Raw genomic sequence first — 21,681 nt, 5'->3', positions numbered from 1 at the left:
CCTCAGTCAAAGCAGTCCTTCGCTCCTTAGGCCCTGCAAGACCACCATGAACAAGAATCATGTCAGCAAGCAGAAGAAAAGCCTCAGTGTGCTCTTTTGTTCATACTGCTGCCCTCTAGTAACACTTCATGGCAACTGCAGCATAAGAATGGGACTGAGAAGAGGGCTGTCCTATGCAAATAATATCCTCCCATGCATACTTTCTTCTGAGACGGTCGGCGGCTTGTGCCGTGATACCGCCTCCAACAAATGGTCTTCAACCAAATTTTAAAAAAGCCCACCTGCCTTAGACGAAGGATTTTGCCACTCGAAGGAAGCACATGGGGACATCACCCTCATTTAGCAGGGTCCTAAATTGCCTGCTGTCAGCCTGTATACAGAACAAGGGCGTTCGTGGGCGTTCGTGAGCGTTCCTCAAAGGAAGGAGGTGGGTGATTAATTCACAGTGCCAGGGCAGGCCCAGCCCAGCCCAGCCCAGCCCAGCGCAGCCCAGCCCAGCCCGGCACAGCGCACTGCTTCACATCCTGCAGCAGGCATGATGCAGACCTACTAGAGCAAAGGCTTGACTCTGCCCTTGTCTGTCTCTTAAAGAAAACAATCTTTCTAGCTTCTTATTGCACCTGATAAATGGACTCTAGCTTGCCTCAAACTTGACCCATCATTTCATTAGCCAGAGCTCATACTTGACCTTTATTTCTATCCAAGCTCACTGGCACCACACCCCTGATTTGAGCGAGTTACTCACACCAAAATGAAAAATCACCATCATCCAACCTATTTTACAATAAGTGTAGCACCTTCCTCGCATTCTTGTGCTCAGTTATAACCCCCAATACCACAATTGCACTCTGCAATTCACCAAACTTAAAGGAAAAAGAATGAAGACATTGATAAAGGAAGACAAGGCCTTGTCCCTATTGCACCTACTTGAGAAATAGGGAGGTTGGTAGAAGGTCATGAGGGAAAACATTTGAAATTTTGGGACACACATGCCAAAAAGAGTGTCCACTTTTCTCCTCTGTTACCAAGTAAAAAAAAATCTTAGCAAAAAAAAAACCATTCACTTTTTGAAAATTTCCACCTTGGGATACCTCTACAGCATTGGCAGGATTCGAACCCTGGCCTGTGAGGGCTGTCTGCACCAAAGGTACAAGACTTACCTTTGAGCTATAGCTCCTTAGTGGTCTAGAGGATTGCAGTAGTAACTATAAGCAACATACAGGCCTTGGTGTCCTTCCCGGCGGCTTCCATTGCACATGAAAAGGATGACCATGACATAAGGACAATTTGATAGGTCTACATACATGGAAACCAGTGTGGTCCAGTGGGTAAGTGCCTGCCTTCCATGCAGGCAACCAGGGTTCAAATCCCGGGTTCGGCACCAGGTGACTGATGGTGGCAGAGCAGAGGTAAGTTGGAGGTGGGCCTAAATGGCCAATTGGTAAGTAAAATGTGTCTGTGTGTTGTGTACGAGTGGAATCATGCCTAGTGAATGAGGGATTGCAGATTGGTTGGTAAGTAAAATAGGTGTGGCCTGAACAGAGAAAGGTAAGAGGTGTTGTGTGCAGGAGGAGGAGGAGCCTAGGCAGAGTGGGTGGGGTCAGAGAGGAGGAGCCAGGTCAGAGAGGAGGGGTATAGATGGAGCCTAGTCAGAGTGGGTGGGGTTAGAGAGGAGGAGTATAGGAGGAGCTGGGTCAGAGAGGAGGGGTCAGAGAGGAGGAGTATAGGAGGAGCCTAGTCAGAGTGGGTGGGGTCAGAGAGGAGGGGTATAGGCGGAGCCTGGGCAGAATGGGTGGGTTCAGAGAGCAGAGGAAGGGGAGGAGGATCCTGACTTATTGTGGGGTACTGCAAATACTTTTTTACTGCACCCCCCTATACTCTCTGATTTCTGTTGGGAGGGGGCAGTCAAAATTTGGGGGAGCAGTATTAAAAGGTGCTTAGGCGCAACATGAAGGCGATGGGGTGCACACAATGGCTAGGCATCCAGGTACTTTTTTGGGGCTACCATTAGTTTTAATTGCTCTGATCCTCCCTCATGGGGTGTACCCCAAATGGTTAGGGGCCACGGGGGGGGCAAGAAGCTGTTTGACAGTTTCTATTAACAACAGGGTTCACCATACGATTATGCTGCAGTTATGGTATTCAAAGGTAAAACAAGGAGCATTTGGCTGTATTTTTGCAGGTGGGGTGCCCCAAAATGTTACTGCCAGCAGCAGCAGCAGCCCCCTTCCTCGCCACCCTGCAGATTGGTATAGGTACCTTTAGGACATTTCTGTTGAAAACAGAGGCTATAGCGAATCGCGCTACAAAATCCGAGAGCACTAACACTTGCTAAATAAAGGTGGCATCGGAGCATACGAATGAGGCAGGGAGAGGCTACTGTTGCAATTGGTTTGGTGGGTCATAGTGAATAACCTCGGAATGCAAATAGGCAGAAGTGTGAGGATTGGCAGTGTCTGTAGAGAATTTTGGCATGCTCTTCAGTTGATGTTTTCCTCCTTGAACTACAGAGGAAAGGCCTGGCCTTACTGTTGGGCAAAACATGTATTTATGATTTTAAGAAGTGTAGTCTGGATGTACTGAGAGGGCCTGTACAGTACGGTAAATGCCTGTATACCCCTGCAATGTGCATCCAACTGTCACTTGAGATTGAACAGCAAACGAAGCAGCTGGGTTACTGACTGAATGTAAATGGAAGGCACATAGGAAGGGTGTTTGTGGTCACTAAAATGATTGAAACCTGGTTGATGCACTACCAAAGCTGGGGTACCAGGGGGGAACATTTGAGGGGTATTGAGATGGTGGTGTCCAGAGGTCAAAATATGTTTCAGAGACACAGAGGTACTGCGGTCCTGGTCCCACATTGGGGGTAGACAAAAGTCCCTGCTAAAGATTTCTGTCCAACTGTTACCACATTTTGTGCAGCCTGGCTCCCTCTGTAACGATTCCCCAGTGTCTTTCGATCCTACAGATGACTGTAGCAAAGTTCCCAAATTTTTTCTTGGCCTCATACTCCCAAAGGAGTGCCTGACATTTGCCAGCCTAACGATACTCACATTCTGGGAAAAACCTCACTAACTATGCATATTTATCTACCACACATGGCAAATCCTTACAATTGCAGAACATCATATCGCACTTGTCATCTTTGAGGTACTGTAAGTATTTGGATTTGAGGGAAATATTCATCCTTGCTTGCTCTCTCCCATCTGAAGTCTATGGTGCTGCTGTTCCTTTCTCACATGTCCCTTCAAAGAGACAAGTGACACACAGACTCAATCACTCAGCAAACATATATGCTTTGACGTTTTCATCTTGCTGTTTACCTTCCAAATATTCCCCCTGAACCACAAATAAAGGCCTGCCATTTCTCATCCCCTCAGTCAAAGCAGTCCTTCGCTCCTTAGGCCCTGCAAGACCACCATGAACAAGAATCATGTCAGCAAGCAGAAGAAAAGCCTCAGTGTGCTCTTTTGTTCATACTGCTGCCCTCTAGTAACACTTCATGGCAACTGCAGCATAAGAATGGGACTGAGAAGAGGGCTGTCCTATGCAAATAATATCCTCCCATGCATACTTTCTTCTGAGACGGTCGGCGGCTTGTGCCGTGATACCGCCTCCAACAAATGGTCTTCAACCAAATTTTAAAAAAGCCCACCTGCCTTAGACGAAGGATTTTGCCACTCGAAGGAAGCACATGGGGACATCACCCTCATTTAGCAGGGTCCTAAATTGCCTGCTGTCAGCCTGTATACAGAACAAGGGCGTTCGTGGGCGTTCGTGAGCGTTCCTCAAAGGAAGGAGGTGGGTGATTAATTCACAGTGCCAGGGCAGGCCCAGCCCAGCCCAGCCCAGCCCAGCGCAGCCCAGCCCAGCCCGGCACAGCGCACTGCTTCACATCCTGCAGCAGGCATGATGCAGACCTACTAGAGCAAAGGCTTGACTCTGCCCTTGTCTGTCTCTTAAAGAAAACAATCTTTCTAGCTTCTTATTGCACCTGATAAATGGACTCTAGCTTGCCTCAAACTTGACCCATCATTTCATTAGCCAGAGCTCATACTTGACCTTTATTTCTATCCAAGCTCACTGGCACCACACCCCTGATTTGAGCGAGTTACTCACACCAAAATGAAAAATCACCATCATCCAACCTATTTTACAATAAGTGTAGCACCTTCCTCGCATTCTTGTGCTCAGTTATAACCCCCAATACCACAATTGCACTCTGCAATTCACCAAACTTAAAGGAAAAAGAATGAAGACATTGATAAAGGAAGACAAGGCCTTGTCCCTATTGCACCTACTTGAGAAATAGGGAGGTTGGTAGAAGGTCATGAGGGAAAACATTTGAAATTTTGGGACACACATGCCAAAAAGAGTGTCCACTTTTCTCCTCTGTTACCAAGTAAAAAAAAATCTTAGCAAAAAAAAAACCATTCACTTTTTGAAAATTTCCACCTTGGGATACCTCTACAGCATTGGCAGGATTCGAACCCTGGCCTGTGAGGGCTGTCTGCACCAAAGGTACAAGACTTACCTTTGAGCTATAGCTCCTTAGTGGTCTAGAGGATTGCAGTAGTAACTATAAGCAACATACAGGCCTTGGTGTCCTTCCCGGCGGCTTCCATTGCACATGAAAAGGATGACCATGACATAAGGACAATTTGATAGGTCTACATACATGGAAACCAGTGTGGTCCAGTGGGTAAGTGCCTGCCTTCCATGCAGGCAACCAGGGTCCAAATCCCGGGTTCGGCACCAGGTGACTGATGGTGGCAGAGCAGAGGTAAGTTGGAGGTGGGCCTAAATGGCCAATTGGTAAGTAAAATGTGTCTGTGTGTTGTGTACGAGTGGAATCATGCCTAGTGAATGAGGGATTGCAGATTGGTTGGTAAGTAAAATAGGTGTGGCCTGAACAGAGAAAGGTAAGAGGTGTTGTGTGCAGGAGGAGGAGGAGCCTAGGCAGAGTGGGTGGGGTCAGAGAGGAGGAGCCAGGTCAGAGAGGAGGGGTATAGATGGAGCCTAGTCAGAGTGGGTGGGGTTAGAGAGGAGGAGTATAGGAGGAGCTGGGTCAGAGAGGAGGGGTATAGGAGGAGCCTAGTCAGAGTGGGAGGGGTCAGAGAGGAGGAGTATAGGAGGAGCCTAGTCAGAGTGGGTGGGGTCAGAGAGGAGGGGTATAGGCGGAGCCTGGGCAGAATGGGTGGGTTCAGAGAGCAGAGGAAGGGGAGGAGGATCCTGACTTATTGTGGGGTACTGCAAATACTTTTTTACTGCACCCCCCTATACTCTCTGATTTCTGTTGGGAGGGGGCAGTCAAAATTTGGGGGAGCAGTATTAAAAGGTGCTTAGGCGCAACATGAAGGCGATGGGGTGCACACAATGGCTAGGCATCCAGGTACTTTTTTGGGGCTACCATTAGTTTTAATTGCTCTGATCCTCCCTCATGGGGTGTACCCCAAATGGTTAGGGGCCACGGGGGGGGCAAGAAGCTGTTTGACAGTTTCTATTAACAACAGGGTTCACCATACGATTATGCTGCAGTTATGGTATTCAAAGGTAAAACAAGGAGCATTTGGCTGTATTTTTGCAGGTGGGGTGCCCCAAAATGTTACTGCCAGCAGCAGCAGCAGCCCCCTTCCTCGCCACCCTGCAGATTGGTATAGGTACCTTTAGGACATTTCTGTTGAAAACAGAGGCTATAGCGAATCGCGCTACAAAATCCGAGAGCACTAACACTTGCTAAATAAAGGTGGCATCGGAGCATACGAATGAGGCAGGGAGAGGCTACTGTTGCAATTGGTTTGGTGGGTCATAGTGAATAACCTCGGAATGCAAATAGGCAGAAGTGTGAGGATTGGCAGTGTCTGTAGAGAATTTTGGCATGCTCTTCAGTTGATGTTTTCCTCCTTGAACTACAGAGGAAAGGCCTGGCCTTACTGTTGGGCAAAACATGTATTTATGATTTTAAGAAGTGTAGTCTGGATGTACTGAGAGGGCCTGTACAGTACGGTAAATGCCTGTATACCCCTGCAATGTGCATCCAACTGTCACTTGAGATTGAACAGCAAACGAAGCAGCTGGGTTACTGACTGAATGTAAATGGAAGGCACATAGGAAGGGTGTTTGTGGTCACTAAAATGATTGAAACCTGGTTGATGCACTACCAAAGCTGGGGTACCAGGGGGGAACATTTGAGGGGTATTGAGATGGTGGTGTCCAGAGGTCAAAATATGTTTCAGAGACACAGAGGTACTGCGGTCCTGGTCCCACATTGGGGGTAGACAAAAGTCCCTGCTAAAGATTTCTGTCCAACTGTTACCACATTTTGTGCAGCCTGGCTCCCTCTGTAACGATTCCCCAGTGTCTTTCGATCCTACAGATGACTGTAGCAAACTTCCCAAATTTTTTCTTGGCCTCATACTCCCAAAGGAGTGCCTGACATTTGCCAGCCTAACGATACTCACATTCTGGGAAAAACCTCACTAACTATGCATATTTATCTACCACACATGGCAAATCCTTACAATTGCAGAACATCATATCGCACTTGTCATCTTTGAGGTACTGTAAGTATTTGGATTTGAGGGAAATATTCATCCTTGCTTGCTCTCTCCCATCTGAAGTCTATGGTGCTGCTGTTCCTTTCTCACATGTCCCTTCAAAGAGACAAGTGACACACAGACTCAATCACTCAGCAAACATATATGCTTTGACGTTTTCATCTTGCTGTTTACCTTCCAAATATTCCCCCTGAACCACAAATAAAGGCCTGCCATTTCTCATCCCCTCAGTCAAAGCAGTCCTTCGCTCCTTAGGCCCTGCAAGACCACCATGAACAAGAATCATGTCAGCAAGCAGAAGAAAAGCCTCAGTGTGCTCTTTTGTTCATACTGCTGCCCTCTAGTAACACTTCATGGCAACTGCAGCATAAGAATGGGACTGAGAAGAGGGCTGTCCTATGCAAATAATATCCTCCCATGCATACTTTCTTCTGAGACGGTCGGCGGCTTGTGCCGTGATACCGCCTCCAACAAATGGTCTTCAACCAAATTTTAAAAAAGCCCACCTGCCTTAGACGAAGGATTTTGCCACTCGAAGGAAGCACATGGGGACATCACCCTCATTTAGCAGGGTCCTAAATTGCCTGCTGTCAGCCTGTATACAGAACAAGGGCGTTCGTGGGCGTTCGTGAGCGTTCCTCAAAGGAAGGAGGTGGGTGATTAATTCACAGTGCCAGGGCAGGCCCAGCCCAGCCCAGCCCAGCCCAGCGCAGCCCAGCCCAGCCCGGCACAGCGCACTGCTTCACATCCTGCAGCAGGCATGATGCAGACCTACTAGAGCAAAGGCTTGACTCTGCCCTTGTCTGTCTCTTAAAGAAAACAATCTTTCTAGCTTCTTATTGCACCTGATAAATGGACTCTAGCTTGCCTCAAACTTGACCCATCATTTCATTAGCCAGAGCTCATACTTGACCTTTATTTCTATCCAAGCTCACTGGCACCACACCCCTGATTTGAGCGAGTTACTCACACCAAAATGAAAAATCACCATCATCCAACCTATTTTACAATAAGTGTAGCACCTTCCTCGCATTCTTGTGCTCAGTTATAACCCCCAATACCACAATTGCACTCTGCAATTCACCAAACTTAAAGGAAAAAGAATGAAGACATTGATAAAGGAAGACAAGGCCTTGTCCCTATTGCACCTACTTGAGAAATAGGGAGGTTGGTAGAAGGTCATGAGGGAAAACATTTGAAATTTTGGGACACACATGCCAAAAAGAGTGTCCACTTTTCTCCTCTGTTACCAAGTAAAAAAAAATCTTAGCAAAAAAAAAACCATTCACTTTTTGAAAATTTCCACCTTGGGATACCTCTACAGCATTGGCAGGATTCGAACCCTGGCCTGTGAGGGCTGTCTGCACCAAAGGTACAAGACTTACCTTTGAGCTATAGCTCCTTAGTGGTCTAGAGGATTGCAGTAGTAACTATAAGCAACATACAGGCCTTGGTGTCCTTCCCGGCGGCTTCCATTGCACATGAAAAGGATGACCATGACATAAGGACAATTTGATAGGCTACATACATGGAAACCAGTGTGGTCCAGTGGGTAAGTGCCTGCCTTCCATGCAGGCAACCAGGGTTCAAATCCCGGGTTCGGCACCAGGTGACTGATGGTGGCAGAGCAGAGGTAAGTTGGAGGTGGGCCTAAATGGCCAATTGGTAAGTAAAATGTGTCTGTGTGTTGTGTACGAGTGGAATCATGCCTAGTGAATGAGGGATTGCAGATTGGTTGGTAAGTAAAATAGGTGTGCCCTGAACAGAGAAAGGTAAGAGGTGTTGTGTGCAGGAGGAGGAGGAGCCTAGGCAGAGTGGGTGGGGTCAGAGAGGAGGAGCCAGGTCAGAGAGGAGGGGTATAGGTGGAGCCTAGTCAGAGTGGGTGGGGTTAGAGAGGAGGAGTATAGGAGGAGCTGGGTCAGAGAGGAGGGGTATAGGAGGAGCCTAGTCAGAGTGGGAGGGGTCAGAGAGGAGGAGTATAGGAGGAGCCTAGTCAGAGTGGGTGGGGTCAGAGAGGAGGGGTATAGGCGGAGCCTGGGCAGAATGGGTGGGAGCAGAGGAAGGGGAGGAGGATCCTGACTTATTGTGGGGTACTGCAAATACTTTTTTACTGCACCCCCCTATACTCTCTGATTTCTGTTGGGAGGGGGCAGTCAAAATTTGGGGGAGCAGTATTAAAAGGTGCTTAGGCGCAACGTGAAGGCGATGGGGTGCACACAATGGCTTGGCATCCAGATACTTTTTTGGGGCTACCATTAGTTTTAATTGCTCTGATCCTCCCTCATGGGGTGTACCCCAAATGGTTAGGGGCCACGGGGGGGCAAGAAGCTGTTTGACAGTTTCTATTAACAACAGGGTTCACCATACGATTATGCTGCAGTTATGGTATTCAAAGGTAAAACAAGGAGCATTTGGCTGTATTTTTGCAGGTGGGGTGCCCCAAAATGTTACTGCCAGCAGCAGCAGCAGCCCCCTTCCTCGCCACCCTGCAGATTGGTATAGGTACCTTTAGGACATTTCTGTTGAAAACAGAGGCTATAGCGAATCGCGCTACAAAATCCGAGAGCACTAACACTTGCTAAATAAAGGTGGCATCGGAGCATACGAATGAGGCAGGGAGAGGCTACTGTTGCAATTGGTTTGGTGGGTCATAGTGAATAACCTCGGAATGCAAATAGGCAGAAGTGTGAGGATTGGCAGTGTCTGTAGAGAATTTTGGCATGCTCTTCAGTTGATGTTTTCCTCCTTGAACTACAGAGGAAAGGCCTGGCCTTACTGTTGGGCAAAACATGTATTTATGATTTTAAGAAGTGTAGTCTGGATGTACTGAGAGGGCCTGTACAGTACGGTAAATGCCTGTATACCCCTGCAATGTGCATCCAACTGTCACTTGAGATTGAACAGCAAACGAAGCAGCTGGGTTACTGACTGAATGTAAATGGAAGGCACATAGGAAGGGTGTTTGTGGTCACTAAAATGATTGAAACCTGGTTGATGCACTACCAAAGCTGGGGTACCAGGGGGGAACATTTGAGGGGTATTGAGATGGTGGTGTCCAGAGGTCAAAATATGTTTCAGAGACACAGAGGTACTGCGGTCCTGGTCCCACATTGGGGGTAGACAAAAGTCCCTGCTAAAGATTTCTGTCCAACTGTTACCACATTTTGTGCAGCCTGGCTCCCTCTGTAACGATTCCCCAGTGTCTTTCGATCCTACAGATGACTGTAGCAAACTTCCCAAATTTTTTCTTGGCCTCATACTCCCAAAGGAGTGCCTGACATTTGCCAGCCTAACGATACTCACATTCTGGGAAAAACCTCACTAACTATGCATATTTATCTACCACACATGGCAAATCCTTACAATTGCAGAACATCATATCGCACTTGTCATCTTTGAGGTACTGTAAGTATTTGGATTTGAGGGAAATATTCATCCTTGCTTGCTCTCTCCCATCTGAAGTCTATGGTGCTGCTGTTCCTTTCTCACATGTCCCTTCAAAGAGACAAGTGACACACAGACTCAATCACTCAGCAAACATATATGCTTTGACGTTTTCATCTTGCTGTTTACCTTCCAAATATTCCCCCTGAACCACAAATAAAGGCCTGCCATTTCTCATCCCCTCAGTCAAAGCAGTCCTTCGCTCCTTAGGCCCTGCAAGACCACCATGAACAAGAATCATGTCAGCAAGCAGAAGAAAAGCCTCAGTGTGCTCTTTTGTTCATACTGCTGCCCTCTAGTAACACTTCATGGCAACTGCAGCATAAGAATGGGACTGAGAAGAGGGCTGTCCTATGCAAATAATATCCTCCCATGCATACTTTCTTCTGAGACGGTCGGCGGCTTGTGCCGTGATACCGCCTCCAACAAATGGTCTTCAACCAAATTTTAAAAAAGCCCACCTGCCTTAGACGAAGGATTTTGCCACTCGAAGGAAGCACATGGGGACATCACCCTCATTTAGCAGGGTCCTAAATTGCCTGCTGTCAGCCTGTATACAGAACAAGGGCGTTCGTGGGCGTTCGTGAGCGTTCCTCAAAGGAAGGAGGTGGGTGATTAATTCACAGTGCCAGGGCAGGCCCAGCCCAGCCCAGCCCAGCCCAGCGCAGCCCAGCCCAGCCCGGCACAGCGCACTGCTTCACATCCTGCAGCAGGCATGATGCAGACCTACTAGAGCAAAGGCTTGACTCTGCCCTTGTCTGTCTCTTAAAGAAAACAATCTTTCTAGCTTCTTATTGCACCTGATAAATGGACTCTAGCTTGCCTCAAACTTGACCCATCATTTCATTAGCCAGAGCTCATACTTGACCTTTATTTCTATCCAAGCTCACTGGCACCACACCCCTGATTTGAGCGAGTTACTCACACCAAAATGAAAAATCACCATCATCCAACCTATTTTACAATAAGTGTAGCACCTTCCTCGCATTCTTGTGCTCAGTTATAACCCCCAATACCACAATTGCACTCTGCAATTCACCAAACTTAAAGGAAAAAGAATGAAGACATTGATAAAGGAAGACAAGGCCTTGTCCCTATTGCACCTACTTGAGAAATAGGGAGGTTGGTAGAAGGTCATGAGGGAAAACATTTGAAATTTTGGGACACACATGCCAAAAAGAGTGTCCACTTTTCTCCTCTGTTACCAAGTAAAAAAAAATCTTAGCAAAAAAAAACCATTCACTTTTTGAAAATTTCCACCTTGGGATACCTCTACAGCATTGGCAGGATTCGAACCCTGGCCTGTGAGGGCTGTCTGCACCAAAGGTACAAGACTTACCTTTGAGCTATAGCTCCTTAGTGGTCTAGAGGATTGCAGTAGTAACTATAAGCAACATACAGGCCTTGGTGTCCTTCCCGGCGGCTTCCATTGCACATGAAAAGGATGACCATGACATAAGGACAATTTGATAGGCTACATACATGGAAACCAGTGTGGTCCAGTGGGTAAGTGCCTGCCTTCCATGCAGGCAACCAGGGTTCAAATCCTGGGTTCGGCACCAGGTGACTGATGGTGGCAGAGCAGAGGTAAGTTGGAGGTGGGCCTAAATGGCCAATTGGTAAGTAAAATGTGTCTGTGTGTTGTGTACGAGTGGAATCATGCCTAGTGAATGAGGGATTGCAGATTGGTTGGTAAGTAAAATAGGTGTGGCCTGAACAGAGAAAGGTAAGAGGTGTTGTGTGCAGGAGGAGGAGGAGCCTAGGCAGAGTGGGTGGGGTCAGAGAGGAGGAGCCAGGTCAGAGAGGAGGGGTATAGGTGGAGCCTAGTCAGAGTGGGTGGGGTTAGAGAGGAGGAGTATAGGAGGAGCTGGGTCAGAGAGGAGGGGTATAGGAGGAGCCTAGTCAGAGTGGGAGGGGTCAGAGAGGAGGAGTATAGGAGGAGCCTAGTCAGAGTGGGTGGGGTCAGAGAGGAGGGGTATAGGCGGAGCCTGGGCAGAATGGGTGGGAGCAGAGGAAGGGGAGGAGGATCCTGACTTATTGTGGGGTACTGCAAATACTTTTTTACTGCACCCCCCTATACTCTCTGATTTCTGTTGGGAGGGGGCAGTCAAAATTTGGGGGAGCAGTATTAAAAGGTGCTTAGGCGCAACGTGAAGGCGATGGGGTGCACACAATGGCTTGGCATCCAGATACTTTTTTGGGGCTACCATTAGTTTTAATTGCTCTGATCCTCCCTCATGGGGTGTACCCCAAATGGTTAGGGGCCACGGGGGGGCAAGAAGCTGTTTGACAGTTTCTATTAACAACAGGGTTCACCATACGATTATGCTGCAGTTATGGTATTGAAAGGTAAAACAAGGAGCATTTGGCTGTATTTTTGCAGGTGGGGTGCCCCAAAATGTTACTGCCAGCAGCAGCAGCAGCCCCCTTCCTCGCCACCCTGCAGATTGGTATAGGTACCTTTAGGACATTTCTGTTGAAAACAGAGGCTATAGCGAATCGCGCTACAAAATCCGAGAGCACTAAAATTGCTAAATAAAGGTGGCATCGGAGCATACGAATGAGGCAGGGAGAGGCTACTGTTGCAATTGGTTTGGTGGGTCATAGTGAATAACCTCGGAATGCAAATAGGCAGAAGTGTGAGGATTGGCAGTGTCTGTAGAGAATTTTGGCATGCTCTTCAGTTGATGTTTTCCTCCTTGAACTACAGAGGAAAGGCCTGGCCTTACTGTTGGGCAAAACATGTATTTATGATTTTAAGAAGTGTAGTCTGGATGTACTGAGAGGGCCTGTACAGTACGGTAAATGCCTGTATACCCCTGCAATGTGCATCCAACTGTCACTTGAGATTGAACAGCAAACGAAGCAGCTGGGTTACTGACTGAATGTAAATGGAAGGCACATAGGAAGGGTGTTTGTGGTCACTAAAATGATTGAAACCTGGTTGATGCACTACCAAAGCTGGGGTACCAGGGGGGAACATTTGAGGGGTATTGAGATGGTGGTGTCCAGAGGTCAAAATATGTTTCAGAGACACAGAGGTACTGCGGTCCTGGTCCCACATTGGGGGTAGACAAAAGTCCCTGCTAAAGATTTCTGTCCAACTGTTACCACATTTTGTGCAGCCTGGCTCCCTCTGTAACGATTCCCCAGTGTCTTTCGATCCTACAGATGACTGTAGCAAACTTCCCAAATTTTTTCTTGGCCTCATACTCCCAAAGGAGTGCCTGACATTTGCCAGCCTAACGATACTCACATTCTGGGAAAAACCTCACTAACTATGCATATTTATCTACCACACATGGCAAATCCTTACAATTGCAGAACATCATATCGCACTTGTCATCTTTGAGGTACTGTAAGTATTTGGATTTGAGGGAAATATTCATCCTTGCTTGCTCTCTCCCATCTGAAGTCTATGGTGCTGCTGTTCCTTTCTCACATGTCCCTTCAAAGAGACAAGTGACACACAGACTCAATCACTCAGCAAACATATATGCTTTGACGTTTTCATCTTGCTGTTTACCTTCCAAATATTCCCCCTGAACCACAAATAAAGGCCTGCCATTTCTCATCCCCTCAGTCAAAGCAGTCCTTCGCTCCTTAGGCCCTGCAAGACCACCATGAACAAGAATCATGTCAGCAAGCAGAAGAAAAGCCTCAGTGTGCTCTTTTGTTCATACTGCTGCCCTCTAGTAACACTTCATGGCAACTGCAGCATAAGAATGGGACTGAGAAGAGGGCTGTCCTATGCAAATAATATCCTCCCATGCATACTTTCTTCTGAGACGGTCGGCGGCTTGTGCCGTGATACCGCCTCCAACAAATGGTCTTCAACCAAATTTTAAAAAAGCCCACCTGCCTTAGACGAAGGATTTTGCCACTCGAAGGAAGCACATGGGGACATCACCCTCATTTAGCAGGGTCCTAAATTGCCTGCTGTCAGCCTGTATACAGAACAAGGGCGTTCGTGGGCGTTCGTGAGCGTTCCTCAAAGGAAGGAGGTGGGTGATTAATTCACAGTGCCAGGGCAGGCCCAGCCCAGCCCAGCCCAGCCCAGCGCAGCCCAGCCCAGCCCGGCACAGCGCACTGCTTCACATCCTGCAGCAGGCATGATGCAGACCTACTAGAGCAAAGGCTTGACTCTGCCCTTGTCTGTCTCTTAAAGAAAACAATCTTTCTAGCTTCTTATTGCACCTGATAAATGGACTCTAGCTTGCCTCAAACTTGACCCATCATTTCATTAGCCAGAGCTCATACTTGACCTTTATTTCTATCCAAGCTCACTGGCACCACACCCCTGATTTGAGCGAGTTACTCACACCAAAATGAAAAATCACCATCATCCAACCTATTTTACAATAAGTGTAGCACCTTCCTCGCATTCTTGTGCTCAGTTATAACCCCCAATACCACAATTGCACTCTGCAATTCACCAAACTTAAAGGAAAAAGAATGAAGACATTGATAAAGGAAGACAAGGCCTTGTCCCTATTGCACCTACTTGAGAAATAGGGAGGTTGGTAGAAGGTCATGAGGGAAAACATTTGAAATTTTGGGACACACATGCCAAAAAGAGTGTCCACTTTTCTCCTCTGTTACCAAGTAAAAAAAAATCTTAGCAAAAAAAAAACCATTCACTTTTTGAAAATTTCCACCTTGGGATACCTCTACAGCATTGGCAGGATTCGAACCCTGGCCTGTGAGGGCTGTCTGCACCAAAGGTACAAGACTTACCTTTGAGCTATAGCTCCTTAGTGGTCTAGAGGATTGCAGTAGTAACTATAAGCAACATACAGGCCTTGGTGTCCTTCCCGGCGGCTTCCATTGCACATGAAAAGGATGACCATGACATAAGGACAATTTGATAGGTCTACATACATGGAAACCAGTGTGGTCCAGTGGGTAAGTGCCTGCCTTCCATGCAGGCAACCAGGGTTCAAATCCCGGGTTCGGCACCAGGTGACTGATGGTGGCAGAGCAGAGGTAAGTTGGAGGTGGGCCTAAATGGCCAATTGGTAAGTAAAATGTGTCTGTGTGTTGTGTACGAGTGGAATCATGCCTAGTGAATGAGGGATTGCAGATTGGTTGGTAAGTAAAATAGGTGTGGCCTGAACAGAGAAAGGTAAGAGGTGTTGTGTGCAGGAGGAGGAGGAGCCTAGGCAGAGTGGGTGGGGTCAGAGAGGAGGAGCCAGGTCAGAGAGGAGGGGTATAGATGGAGCCTAGTCAGAGTGGGTGGGGTTAGAGAGGAGGAGTATAGGAGGAGCTGGGTCAGAGAGGAGGGGTCAGAGAGGAGGAGTATAGGAGGAGCCTAGTCAGAGTGGGTGGGGTCAGAGAGGAGGGGTATAGGCGGAGCCTGGGCAGAATGGGTGGGTTCAGAGAGCAGAGGAAGGGGAGGAGGATCCTGACTTATTGTGGGGTACTGCAAATACTTTTTTACTGCACCCCCCTATACTCTCTGATTTCTGTTGGGAGGGGGCAGTCAAAATTTGGGGGAGCAGTATTAAAAGGTGCTTAGGCGCAACATGAAGGCGATGGGGTGCACACAATGGCTAGGCATCCAGGTACTTTTTTGGGGCTACCATTAGTTTTAATTGCTCTGATCCTCCCTCATGGGGTGTACCCCAAATGGTTAGGGGCCACGGGGGGGGCAAGAAGCTGTTTGACAGTTTCTATTAACAACAGGGTTCACCATACGATTATGCTGCAGTTATGGTATTCAAAGGTAAAACAAGGAGCATTTGGCTGTATTTTTGCAGGTGGGGTGCCCCAAAATGTTACTGCCAGCAGCAGCAGCAGCCCCCTTCCTCGCCACCCTGCAGATTGGTATAGGTACCTTTAGGACATTTCTGTTGAAAACAGAGGCTATAGCGAATCGCGCTACAAAATCCGAGAGCACTAACACTTGCTAAATAAAGGTGGCATCGGAGCATACGAATGAGGCAGGGAGAGGCTACTGTTGCAATTGGTTTGGTGGGTCATAGTGAATAACCTCGGAATGCAAATAGGCAGAAGTGTGAGGATTGGCAGTGTCTGTAGAGAATTTTGGCATGCTCTTCAGTTGATGTTTTCCTCCTTGAACTACAGAGGAAAGGCCTGGCCTTACTGTTGGGCAAAACATGTATTTATGATTTTAAGAAGTGTAGTCTGGATGTACTGAGAGGGCCTGTACAGTACGGTAAATGCCTGTATACCCCTGCAATGTGCATCCAACTGTCACTTGAGATTGAACAGCAAACGAAGCAGCTGGGTTACTGACTGAATGTAAATGGAAGGCACATAGGAAGGGTGTTTGTGGTCACTAAAATGATTGAAACCTGGTTGATGCACTACCAAAGCTGGGGTACCAGGGGGGAACATTTGAGGGGTATTGAGATGGTGGTGTCCAGAGGTCAAAATATGTTTCAGAGACACAGAGGTACTGCGGTCCTGGTCCCACATTGGGGGTAGACAAAAGTCCCTGCTAAAGATTTCTGTCCAACTGTTACCACATTTTGTGCAGCCTGGCTCCCTCTGTAACGATTCCCCAGTGTCTTTCGATCCTACAGATGACTGTAGCAAAGTTCCCAAATTTTTTCTTGGCCTCATACTCCCAAAGGAGTGCCTGACATTTGCCAGCCTAACGATACTCACATTCTGGGAAAAACCTCACTAACTATGCATATTTATCTACCACACATGGCAAATCCTTACAATTGCAGAACATCATATCGCACTTGTCATCTTTGAGGTACTGTAAGTATTTGGATTTGAGGGAAATATTCATCCTTGCTTGCTCTCTCCCATCTGAAGTCTATGGTGCTGCTGTTCCTTTCTCACATGTCCCTTCAAAGAGACAAGTGACACACAGACTCAATCACTCAGCAAACATATATGCTTTGACGTTTTCATCTTGCTGTTTACCTTCCAAATATTCCCCCTGAACCACAAATAAAGGCCTGCCATTTCTCATCCCCTCAGTCAAAGCAGTCCTTCGCTCCTTAGGCCCTGCAAGACCACCATGAACAAGAATCATGTCAGCAAGCAGAAGAAAAGCCTCAGTGTGCTCTTTTGTTCATACTGCTGCCCTCTAGTAACACTTCATGGCAACTGCAGCATAAGAATGGGACTGAGAAGAGGGCTGTCCTATGCAAATAATATCCTCCCATGCATACTTTCTTCTGAGACGGTCGGCGGCTTGTGCCGTGATACCGCCTCCAACAAATGGTCTTCAACCAAATTTTAAAAAAGCCCACCTGCCTTAGACGAAGGATTTTGCCACTCGAAGGAAGCACATGGGGACATCACCCTCATTTAGCAGGGTCCTAAATTGCCTGCTGTCAGCCTGTATACAGAACAAGGGCGTTCGTGGGCGTTCGTGAGCGTTCCTCAAAGGAAGGAGGTGGGTGATTAATTCACAGTGCCAGGGCAGGCCCAGCCCAGCCCAGCCCAGCCCAGCGCAGCCCAGCCCAGCCCGGCACAGCGCACTGCTTCACATCCTGCAGCAGGCATGATGCAGACCTACTAGAGCAAAGGCTTGACTCTGCCCTTGTCTGTCTCTTAAAGAAAACAATCTTTCTAGCTTCTTATTGCACCTGATAAATGGACTCTAGCTTGCCTCAAACTTGACCCATCATTTCATTAGCCAGAGCTCATACTTGACCTTTATTTCTATCCAAGCTCACTGGCACCACACCCCTGATTTGAGCGAGTTACTCACACCAAAATGAAAAATCACCATCATCCAACCTATTTTACAATAAGTGTAGCACCTTCCTCGCATTCTTGTGCTCAGTTATAACCCCCAATACCACAATTGCACTCTGCAATTCACCAAACTTAAAGGAAAAAGAATGAAGACATTGATAAAGGAAGACAAGGCCTTGTCCCTATTGCACCTACTTGAGAAATAGGGAGGTTGGTAGAAGGTCATGAGGGAAAACATTTGAAATTTTGGGACACACATGCCAAAAAGAGTGTCCACTTTTCTCCTCTGTTACCAAGTAAAAAAAAATCTTAGCAAAAAAAAAACCATTCACTTTTTGAAAATTTCCACCTTGGGATACCTCTACAGCATTGGCAGGATTCGAACCCTGGCCTGTGAGGGCTGTCTGCACCAAAGGTACAAGACTTACCTTTGAGCTATAGCTCCTTAGTGGTCTAGAGGATTGCAGTAGTAACTATAAGCAACATACAGGCCTTGGTGTCCTTCCCGGCGGCTTCCATTGCACATGAAAAGGATGACCATGACATAAGGACAATTTGATAGGTCTACATACATGGAAACCAGTGTGGTCCAGTGGGTAAGTGCCTGCCTTCCATGCAGGCAACCAGGGTCCAAATCCCGGGTTCGGCACCAGGTGACTGATGGTGGCAGAGCAGAGGTAAGTTGGAGGTGGGCCTAAATGGCCAATTGGTAAGTAAAATGTGTCTGTGTGTTGTGTACGAGTGGAATCATGCCTAGTGAATGAGGGATTGCAGATTGGTTGGTAAGTAAAATAGGTGTGGCCTGAACAGAGAAAGGTAAGAGGTGTTGTGTGCAGGAGGAGGAGGAGCCTAGGCAGAGTGGGTGGGGTCAGAGAGGAGGAGCCAGGTCAGAGAGGAGGGGTATAGATGGAGCCTAGTCAGAGTGGGTGGGGTTAGAGAGGAGGAGTATAGGAGGAGCTGGGTCAGAGAGGAGGGGTATAGGAGGAGCCTAGTCAGAGTGGGAGGGGTCAGAGAGGAGGAGTATAGGAGGAGCCTAGTCAGAGTGGGTGGGGTCAGAGAGGAGGGGTATAGGCGGAGCCTGGGCAGAATGGGTGGGTTCAGAGAGCAGAGGAAGGGGAGGAGGATCCTGACTTATTGTGGGGTACTGCAAATACTTTTTTACTGCACCCCCCTATACTCTCTGATTTCTGTTGGGAGGGGGCAGTCAAAATTTGGGGGAGCAGTATTAAAAGGTGCTTAGGCGCAACATGAAGGCGATGGGGTGCACACAATGGCTAGGCATCCAGGTACTTTTTTGGGGCTACCATTAGTTTTAATTGCTCTGATCCTCCCTCATGGGGTGTACCCCAAATGGTTAGGGGCCACGGGGGGGGCAAGAAGCTGTTTGACAGTTTCTATTAACAACAGGGTTCACCATACGATTATGCTGCAGTTATGGTATTCAAAGGTAAAACAAGGAGCATTTGGCTGTATTTTTGCAGGTGGGGTGCCCCAAAATGTTACTGCCAGCAGCAGCAGCAGCCCCCTTCCTCGCCACCCTGCAGATTGGTATAGGTACCTTTAGGACATTTCTGTTGAAAACAGAGGCTATAGCGAATCGCGCTACAAAATCCGAGAGCACTAACACTTGCTAAATAAAGGTGGCATCGGAGCATACGAATGAGGCAGGGAGAGGCTACTGTTGCAATTGGTTTGGTGGGTCATAGTGAATAACCTCGGAATGCAAATAGGCAGAAGTGTGAGGATTGGCAGTGTCTGTAGAGAATTTTGGCATGCTCTTCAGTTGATGTTTTCCTCCTTGAACTACAGAGGAAAGGCCTGGCCTTACTGTTGGGCAAAACATGTATTTATGATTTTAAGAAGTGTAGTCTGGATGTACTGAGAGGGCCTGTACAGTACGGTAAATGCCTGTATACCCCTGCAATGTGCATCCAACTGTCACTTGAGATTGAACAGCAAACGAAGCAGCTGGGTTACTGACTGAATGTAAATGGAAGGCACATAGGAAGGGTGTTTGTGGTCACTAAAATGATTGAAACCTGGTTGATGCACTACCAAAGCTGGGGTACCAGGGGGGAACATTTGAGGGGTATTGAGATGGTGGTGTCCAGAGGTCAAAATATGTTTCAGAGACACAGAGGTACTGCGGTCCTGGTCCCACATTGGGGGTAGACAAAAGTCCCTGCTAAAGATTTCTGTCCAACTGTTACCACATTTTGTGCAGCCTGGCTCCCTCTGTAACGATTCCCCAGTGTCTTTCGATCCTACAGATGACTGTAGCAAACTTCCCAAATTTTTTCTTGGCCTCATACTCCCAAAGGAGTGCCTGACATTTGCCAGCCTAACGATACTCACATTCTGGGAAAAACCTCACTAACTATGCATATTTATCTACCACACATGGCAAATCCTTACAATTGCAGAACATCATATCGCACTTGTCATCTTTGAGGTACTGTAAGTATTTGGATTTGAGGGAAATATTCATCCTTGCTTGCTCTCTCCCATCTGAAGTCTATGGTGCTGCTGTTCCTTTCTCACATGTCCCTTCAAAGAGACAAGTGACACACAGACTCAATCACTCAGCAAACATATATGCTTTGACGTTTTCATCTTGCTGTTTACCTTCCAAATATTCCCCCTGAACCACAAATAAAGGCCTGCCATTTCTCATCCCCTCAGTCAAAGCAGTCCTTCGCTCCTTAGGCCCTGCAAGACCACCATGAACAAGAATCATGTCAGCAAGCAGAAGAAAAGCCTCAGTGTGCTCTTTTGTTCATACTGCTGCCCTCTAGTAACACTTCATGGCAACTGCAGCATAAGAATGGGACTGAGAAGAGGGCTGTCCTATGCAAATAATATCCTCCCATGCATACTTTCTTCTGAGACGGTCGGCGGCTTGTGCCGTGATACCGCCTCCAACAAATGGTCTTCAACCAAATTTTAAAAAAGCCCACCTGCCTTAGACGAAGGATTTTGCCACTCGAAGGAAGCACATGGGGACATCACCCTCATTTAGCAGGGTCCTAAATTGCCTGCTGTCAGCCTGTATACAGAACAAGGGCGTTCGTGGGCGTTCGTGAGCGTTCCTCAAAGGAAGGAGGTGGGTGATTAATTCACAGTGCCAGGGCAGGCCCAGCCCAGCCCAGCCCAGCCCAGCGCAGCCCAGCCCAGCCCGGCACAGCGCACTGCTTCACATCCTGCAGCAGGCATGATGCAGACCTACTAGAGCAAAGGCTTGACTCTGCCCTTGTCTGTCTCTTAAAGAAAACAATCTTTCTAGCTTCTTATTGCACCTGATAAATGGACTCTAGCTTGCCTCAAACTTGACCCATCATTTCATTAGCCAGAGCTCATACTTGACCTTTATTTCTATCCAAGCTCACTGGCACCACACCCCTGATTTGAGCGAGTTACTCACACCAAAATGAAAAATCACCATCATCCAACCTATTTTACAATAAGTGTAGCACCTTCCTCGCATTCTTGTGCTCAGTTATAACCCCCAATACCACAATTGCACTCTGCAATTCACCAAACTTAAAGGAAAAAGAATGAAGACATTGATAAAGGAAGACAAGGCCTTGTCCCTATTGCACCTACTTGAGAAATAGGGAGGTTGGTAGAAGGTCATGAGGGAAAACATTTGAAATTTTGGGACACACATGCCAAAAAGAGTGTCCACTTTTCTCCTCTGTTACCAAGTAAAAAAAAATCTTAGCAAAAAAAAAACCATTCACTTTTTGAAAATTTCCACCTTGGGATACCTCTACAGCATTGGCAGGATTCGAACCCTGGCCTGTGAGGGCTGTCTGCACCAAAGGTACAAGACTTACCTTTGAGCTATAGCTCCTTAGTGGTCTAGAGGATTGCAGTAGTAACTATAAGCAACATACAGGCCTTGGTGTCCTTCCCGGCGGCTTCCATTGCACATGAAAAGGATGACCATGACATAAGGACAATTTGATAGGCTACATACATGGAAACCAGT

The sequence above is a fragment of the Lissotriton vulgaris genome, chromosome 2_1 (assembly GCF_964263255.1).
Source record: "Lissotriton vulgaris chromosome 2_1, aLisVul1.2, whole genome shotgun sequence".
Taxonomy (NCBI): Eukaryota; Metazoa; Chordata; class Amphibia; order Caudata; family Salamandridae; genus Lissotriton; species Lissotriton vulgaris.
Note: the sequence above shows the minus strand (reverse complement) of the source record.